Below are 7,756 nucleotides of genomic sequence, written 5' to 3'. Positions count from 1 at the left end.
TTATTTTGTTGCTGACAACTTACAATAAATAATAAGAATTAATTACCTCATTGTAAATGGGAATTTGAATATATTGTAGCCAACCAAACAAAAAATTTGACAAAAATGTACGTCTATGAACTAAAACGTTTTATGATAACGAAAAAGAGTGATGTGACAAACAAAAAATATCAGAGTCTCACTTGTCACATTATGCTTTTTTTTATCATCATATTTATAAATTATTCAAGAGTATTTATGTCGATAACAAAATTTAGAAATATTTTTGTCAATTTCAAGATAATTTGAGTTACTACTAGAAAATAAGTTATTACAAATGGATATTTTCGACGGATTTTATCCACGGAAATACAGACGGAATTTCAGAGGGATTTTTTTGTCGAAAAACAAAAAAATGAATTAGCATAAATTACAGACGAAAAACAGAATCCGTCGATAATTCTATCAGTAAAATTATTTTTTTTGTGAAAAATGGTTACAAACAGAAAATCAGTCTGTAATTAAATAAGCAAAATGCTGCATTTTATTAAATTATTACAGACAGAAAATCCGTCTGTAATTTAAAATTTTCCGTCGGAAATATATTAGCATAAGGAGATGGGTCACTTTACTCCCAAATACTCCAGTTCACTTTTTTTCACGTCTCCTTGAATTACTCCCATGCCTTCTCTCTCTCCATTGAAGATGTGACGTCCTCCGCTGTCGCCGCCGCCGCGGCTCGCGTCGCACGAGCTCCTTCCACCGCCGCTCTCAATGCGTTTGCTCCTTTCGTCGTCGCACAAGCTTTCTCGGCCGTGCTCTTGTCTTACGAGATCCCTCCGCCGCCGCTCTTGCGCTGCTTCTTCTCTCCTCGCCGGAGGTTTGTCATCGTCTCTTCTCGTCGCTGTTAGTTCAGGTAGGCCTCCGTCTCCTTCTCGTCCCTAGCCCTAACCCTTCCATTGTGATTCTGTTCTGATTTCATTATCCATATCCCTTCGCTGTTTTTCTTAACCATAATTCTCGTCCCTTAACCCTAATTTTCCGTTTGTTCTCTCTGGTTTAGAATTATGTTATGTGGATCGATTTTAATCCTAATTTGTTTTTTTTTTTTGAAGAAAGAGAGCTCAACACAGTAAAGTGGAGCATGTATAACAAGATAACAACAGAGAAGCCAACATAAAGATAAATAACTATGAAGTAGATTTCGTTGTCATCTCCGGCATTGCCATCAACAACCAAACGGATCTACGCCACACCATTCCTTATAACTCAGAAATGACTTATGCTTGACTCCATCAACGCCTATCTCTGATTTCTGGAAGATTCTGCTATTCCGTTCTAACCAAATGTTCCAGATAATCGCAAAGAATCCTGTCTGCCACTTCCATCCAATCCTCAAACAGCTCTTTGATAGTCCCCGGAATAGCCCAAGCTCTGTCTGCACCCGCCAACCAAGCGCACCACACCTGCCAAGTGAAGTCACAGCCAAGAAACAAATGGTGCACAAACTCTATTTCTTTTTTACACAAAATACAAATATTATCACTATGTCGTATGATTCCTAGCCTACTCAGTCTCTCTTTGGTATTGATCCTCCCTATTAAGACAAACCATGCAAAAAGCTCCACTCTTGGAGGAACCAATCCTCTCCAAATGGCACTAGTGAAGCTGTAACTTGTGATGTCTTCTGGGAGGGTCTCATTCTGCAACACCTGCACAAAAGAATTAGTAGAATAAATACCTTTTTTATCAAATTTCCATACAATTGTGTCCTCTCTACTAGGGGACATTCTCACTAGTCGTAGTCGGTCATGGAGTTGATTGAGCAACTCAAGTTCCCATTGGAATAACTCTCTCCTCCACTGAAAGTTCCACACCCATTCTATCCCATCCCAGAACCCACAATCCCCTACCATAGATCTTTGTTGATTTGAAACAGAGAAGAGTCTCAGAAAGCTATCTTTCAACGTACCACCTTGTAGCCAATCATCCACCCAGAACTGAGTACGCCTGCCATTTCCCACCTCCATAGCCAAACCACTAATCATCATATCTCTCACATGTGGTTCTTTAATACTAAGCTGACAAATATCTTTCCACGGGCCACCTCTTAAAGGCAGTGGCTGTTTTGACAACATTACAGAAGGGTCCAAGAGATTACAAGAACAAACAACCTTCTTCCACAGCGGACAATCTTCCTTTGAGAAACGCCACCACCACTTGAACAGAAGCGCTGTATTTCTGATTAGCGCATCCCCCATCCCCAAACCGCCTAACTTTTTCGGAGCTTGCGCCATCTCCCATTTCACAAGTGGTATACCATTTTTCTCATCTTCTTTACTCCACAAAAACCTTCTCTGTAACCCAATTATCTTTTCTGCAACCGCTTTTGGCATTTTGTACAAGCTTAAGTAGTAGACTGGCAGACTATTTAGGACAGATTTTATGAGTACCAGCTTGCCAGCTTTGTTGAGGGACTTAGCTTTTCACAAACTGAGCTTATCTTCCACCTTGTCTATGATCGGTTTCCATGTCTTCACCAACTGGGGGTTTGCGCCTAGCGAGATTCCTAAATACCTGACAGGTAAAGTAGCTTGGGTGCATCCCAACAAACCACACATATCCGTCACCCAATCCTGCTCACAGTTAACTGAAATCAGATTTGACTTATCGAAGTTAATACTTAGGCCAGACATCCACTCGAAACAACACAAAAGCCTTTTATAGTTCAGTATTATTTCTGTATCCTGCGGGCAAAATAAAATTGTGTCATCCGCAAATTGGAGATGCGACAATTCTATGTTGTCCCTTCCCACCAACAGTGGAGAGATGCGCCCATTCCTGACTGCCTCACCCACCATCTTATGCAAGACGTCAACAACCAGAACAAACAGGAAAGGAGACAGCGGATCTCCTTGTCTCAAACCTCTCTCCATCCTGAACGGCCTGGTTGGTGATCCATTTATCAACACCGGCATAGATGCTGTGGTCACACATTCCTTCACCCATGCCCTCCATCTAAGACCAAAACCCATTTTTTGGAGTACCTCATCCACAAAGCTCCATCTCACTCTGTCATAAGCTTTCTGAAAGTCTAGTTTGATAATCGCCGCCTGCTTCTTATGCAACTTCAGCCATTGGACCATCTCACAAGCAATGAGAGCACCATCATGTATCTTGCGACCCTTGACAAAAGCCGACTGCGTCTCTCCCACTAAATCTGGCATCACTGACCGCATTCGTCTCACCAAGACTTTGGATATAACCTTGTAGATACAACCAACCATACTAATTAGCCTCAAGTCCTTAATTTCCTTAGCTCCGACAAATTTTGGAGCTAGCGCCACCCATGTTACATTAGCATCTGTTGGTAGCTTCGCACTTTGGAAAAAACCCAAAACAGCTGCAGTAAACTCTTGGCCAATCTCACCCCAGCATTTCTTTATGAAATTCATATTGTATCCATCGACACCTGGCGCTTTACTGGACCCACAATCCCAGACAGCCTCTCTGATTTCCTCAGGCGATGGTATCACCTCTAACTCTACTGCCTCCTCCTCATTAATCTGCCTTACCAACCCATCACGGATTCCAACCCTTGGATAGAACTCCTGTCGATATAGTTCTTTATAATACCCTGTAATTGCAACTTTTATTCTGGCCTAGTTCCTCACTACTCTACCATTAATTACCAGGGAGTCAATTCTGTTGTTCCTTCGTCTAGCCGATGCTAGGTTATGGAAGTATCTGGTGTTCTTATCCATATCTCTAGCATGCTGAGAACGGGACATCTGCTTCCAATGAATCTCCTTTCTGGCATACCACTTCGCACAATAGGTAACAAGAGCCTTTTGTCTAGCCTCCAACGTTCCATCATGACTACCAGTGCTAACCATGTCATCAATCTTCTTCATCTCTTCCTCAAATTTCTGTATCCTATTGTCAATGTCCCCAAAATTGTCTTTGTGCCATCTCCTCAGCGGATCCGTCAACACCTTCAGCTTCCTAGTGAACTGTTCATCGCCTAAGTTCCTCCACTCGTCCTTCACCGTCCTCAGGAACCCTTCATGTGTAAACCAGGAGTCTAAGCTTCGAAACAGTCTTGGACCCGCACTAAATCTCGCATCTTCTAGAATCAACGGACAATGATCAGATAGTTCTCTAGGTCCTCCTCTCAAACGAGTATCTGGGAACTCTTCAAGCCACTCCACACTGACAAGAACCCTATCTATTCGGCTACACGAACGACCTCGAAACCATGTGAACTTTCGATCAATAAGCGGTAAATCTACTAACTGTAAATCTTGCACCCATTCCTTAAAGTCTTCTGCAGATGCCGGTAAACTACCTGCGCCTTTTCTTTCCTCCAACTTTATTATCTCATTAAAGTCTCCCATGAAACAAAATGGAACCTGACATAGACCCACAATATAGCTCAACTCCTCCCACATCATCAGTTTCTCACTCCGAACATGCGCGCTATACACCAAATAGAATGCACAGTTAAAATTATTTTTTGTCAGCATGCCTTGCACACAAAGCCAACCATCCCCTTTATAGAAATTTAATTTTTTAAACAGCAAGTCATCCCACATTAATAATAAACCGCCAGAGGCTCCTACTGATTCCACATATTCCCAACCCACTGTGTCACAACCCCACACTCTAGCAACATCAAATTTAGTCACTACCTCCCTTTTAGTTTCAATTAATCCTAGCACATTCAATTTAAACTTCTTTTTCAACTCTTTCACCATACTTAACTTTCCATCTCCTCCTAAACCTCGAATATTCCAACAACTATAAATCATTTGAATGAAACGTTACACACCTTTTTATGTTGTTTGGGCCTACATCTCCTTGCTTTCTCCTTCTGTTTTGCAATCTTTCTTTTTACCGCCAAAGCTTCATTCTGACTTTGTAAAATTGCCATGATATCTTCTTCTTCATCATAGAAAACCGCACTAGACTCCACAGCTAACTTCCATGTTACTTTATTTTTGGCTAACTGATATTCCTGCGAAATCCTCTGATCAGCTTCTTGGTTTGTTTCTCCTTCCTCTGCATTGGATCCTACCTCCTCTGTGCCCCTTCCTTCCACATCTTTCTTTTCCGCAGCTTCATCCTCTTCTCCGGTCTCCGCATCCTCACTCTTGTCCTCTTGGAGTTGCACCCTGTGACGTCCCTGGGTTCCCCGGGCAACTCTTCTTCCATCTGACACCTCCACCACCGGATCTTTGTCAAGGATCTCAACAATCGCCTTCGGTGGTCAGCTCCTCTTCACTATGTCACCATGGCCTCTCCACTGACTTACAAGGCGCATCACTAAATCGGGACTCCTCAGCTCAATGGAGCGCGCCGCAGAGTTAAGACCCTCCAGCTCAACGGGATGCAGGACGATCTCCTTCAACGCGACATGCACAAGAGATTGCGTTCGCTGAAAGGAGCAACACATTTCGCGTAGCCCAGCAGCGTTCAAGGGCGCTTCTGCCCGACCCGACCCGACGCAACTGATTAGCCCTTTACCCGACCCAGCTCCCTGGACGGTCTCAAGTGATCTACCCACACAGCCCATGCCCTTCTCTTTAATCAGCCCAATTCCTTCATGATCCATCAGGAGACAAGCTTTGGAACCTTGTGCGTGGGCCTCAGGATTTGTGGAGCCCAGTCCCACACCTTTCCAACCTTGTTTCCGTATCTCCCCCCTCTTTGACCCACTTTCTTCATCAAGGTATATGTCCGTATTTGTTCTTTCCGAATTAGCCCTACCAGAATTGTCAAATCCCGCACCAATGGCCTTGCCATTAATTCCATTAACTCTGAATAAACCCGTTTCCATTTACATTTGATTCTGTTTTGAATTATCTTGATTGTACTCGTTCAAAAAAATCTCTAATGTTACCATTCTACCCTTGTCCTCATCTCCCTCATTTTTCCGTTCCATGATGATTTCGGTCGCCGGATCCCACACCGCCGCCATCACCTCCCCTCCAGCCGACTGTGAATTAGAACATTCGCTTCTCTGCCGTACCGTTGTATCTTCCAGCAAACTATTATCTCCATATACCTTGTGACCCACCTCTTTTACAAAGACATTGAAGCCACTAGTACCTACAGTGATATGCACCCATTTCTTGATGACACCAAACACACAAGTATCAATTAGCACACGGCCAAACCTGAATGATAAGGCTGATTCTGTTATTTCGTCACATTTGATTACTTCTCCCCATAGGCCACCTATCCTGGTGAACGTCTCCACTGACTAAGTATGTAGCGGCACTCCTAATCCTAATTTGTTTTTTTCAGGTCCGCTGAAAGTTACACCATTTATGGTCGAGTGAAGATCCCCAGCAGTATGCTTTGTTTTTCTTTTTTGTCACTTTGATTTTTATTTTCTTACTTTTTAGTTAATTCAAAATCTAATTGTTGGATGGTGACTGATGCGAATAACCATTGCATTTGAATTGGAAAATTTTTTATATTTTGTTCAATAAACTTTAGATGAACTAAAGCTTTCAACGTTAATATGTAGATGCACTAAAGCACTTTAATATGTGAGATTGACTTTGAATTGTTGATGGGACTGGTAATGGTGCTTGGGGTCATATGTCAGTTCAAGTTGTTCATATTTTTTGGAGTTCACACCAAAATCAAGTTTGATTTAGTCATTCAGAATTCATCTAATTTGAAGCTTTGGTTGGTTTATAGTATCAATTGTAATTTGAAATATTTAGAAAGATGGCTGTCAGAGCCTGTTAGCATCTCCGGTGTCATTTCATTTATTTAGATGTATCTGATAATGTTAATTGAGTGGAATTAAGCAAGGTTTTGCTAGAGTTCATTATGGTGTGCATCCATTCCTTGCATCCATTTCTTGTTAATGGTGTGCATAAATTTGTTTGCAGATTTAGGAACAAAAGACTATATAATTCCCGGAAAAGTGTCGAATATCAAAGTCATACTCAATGGTGGTCAGAGAGTTACTTTTTTTAGGCCTGATGGATATTTCTCATTGTATCCTTTAATTTACATCTTCATTTTAAACTCATTTCAATTTGCATGATAACTGCTATTACAATAATACTTCAGTTCATGTTTAATTTGATCTCTCTTTGCTGTCCTGATATTGCTTTTGCAAAGTTATAGTTAATGATAGTATTTTGTTGTTGAGCAACAAACTAGTTCCTTAACATGTTTGCTTTAAGCCACAACGTCCCAAATATTTCTTGATGGATGCTTCATGAGGTCTGAAAATTATAGCTTCTTTGATGAGTATGCAGGGCCAGGGGACAAGGCTGTTTGTGGCAACAAAACTAGGACGAATTTGAGTTTTCGAGCGGCCGCAAAGCAGGCTCTTTTGGAAGTAGTTCAATCTGCACCAAACAGCATAGGATACTATGCAAGAGGGAAGATTGATGTTTCTGGAAGTAGTTCAAGCTGCACCAAACACCAAAATTTGATTTGTGAAATAGGCCTACAAGAAAAAATTGACACCATTTTAGTAAGTGTATCCTCCTTTATTTTACCCCTGAATTTTTGCTTAGAAAAGCTAGCAATGCAAGAAGCTAAGTTTTGGATATATTTAGATGTAGATGATGACCTTAATATTATCCTATTTAATTTACAGTTTGCCATCCCATCACCTATCAGCTAGGCGTATTTCAATAAAATTGTAGCAAAATTAGAATATGCCGATGACCCACACAACTTAAGTGTCAAATAATACGAATAAAAATAATAAAAAATAATATTTACATCATTTTTTCTCATTTCT

At 41.2% G+C, this 7,756-nt stretch overlaps 1 long non-coding RNA gene across 1 annotated transcript; it reads left to right on the top strand.

Annotated features, from left to right (window-relative positions):
* The first annotated feature begins 6,059 nt into the window (after positions 1 to 6,059).
* LOC112772542 (uncharacterized) lies at positions 6,060 to 7,467 on the top strand. The gene is made up of 3 exons (XR_003187539.3): positions 6,060 to 6,335; positions 6,888 to 6,996; positions 7,188 to 7,467. It is a non-coding gene; the product is annotated as an uncharacterized lncRNA (long non-coding RNA).
* Positions 7,468 to 7,756: the final 289 nt, after the last annotated feature.

Source organism: Arachis hypogaea, chromosome 18, assembly GCF_003086295.3.
Source record: "Arachis hypogaea cultivar Tifrunner chromosome 18, arahy.Tifrunner.gnm2.J5K5, whole genome shotgun sequence".
Classification (NCBI taxonomy): domain Eukaryota; kingdom Viridiplantae; phylum Streptophyta; class Magnoliopsida; order Fabales; family Fabaceae; genus Arachis; species Arachis hypogaea.
Note: the sequence above shows the minus strand (reverse complement) of the source record. Positions and strands in the feature narration are given on the sequence as shown.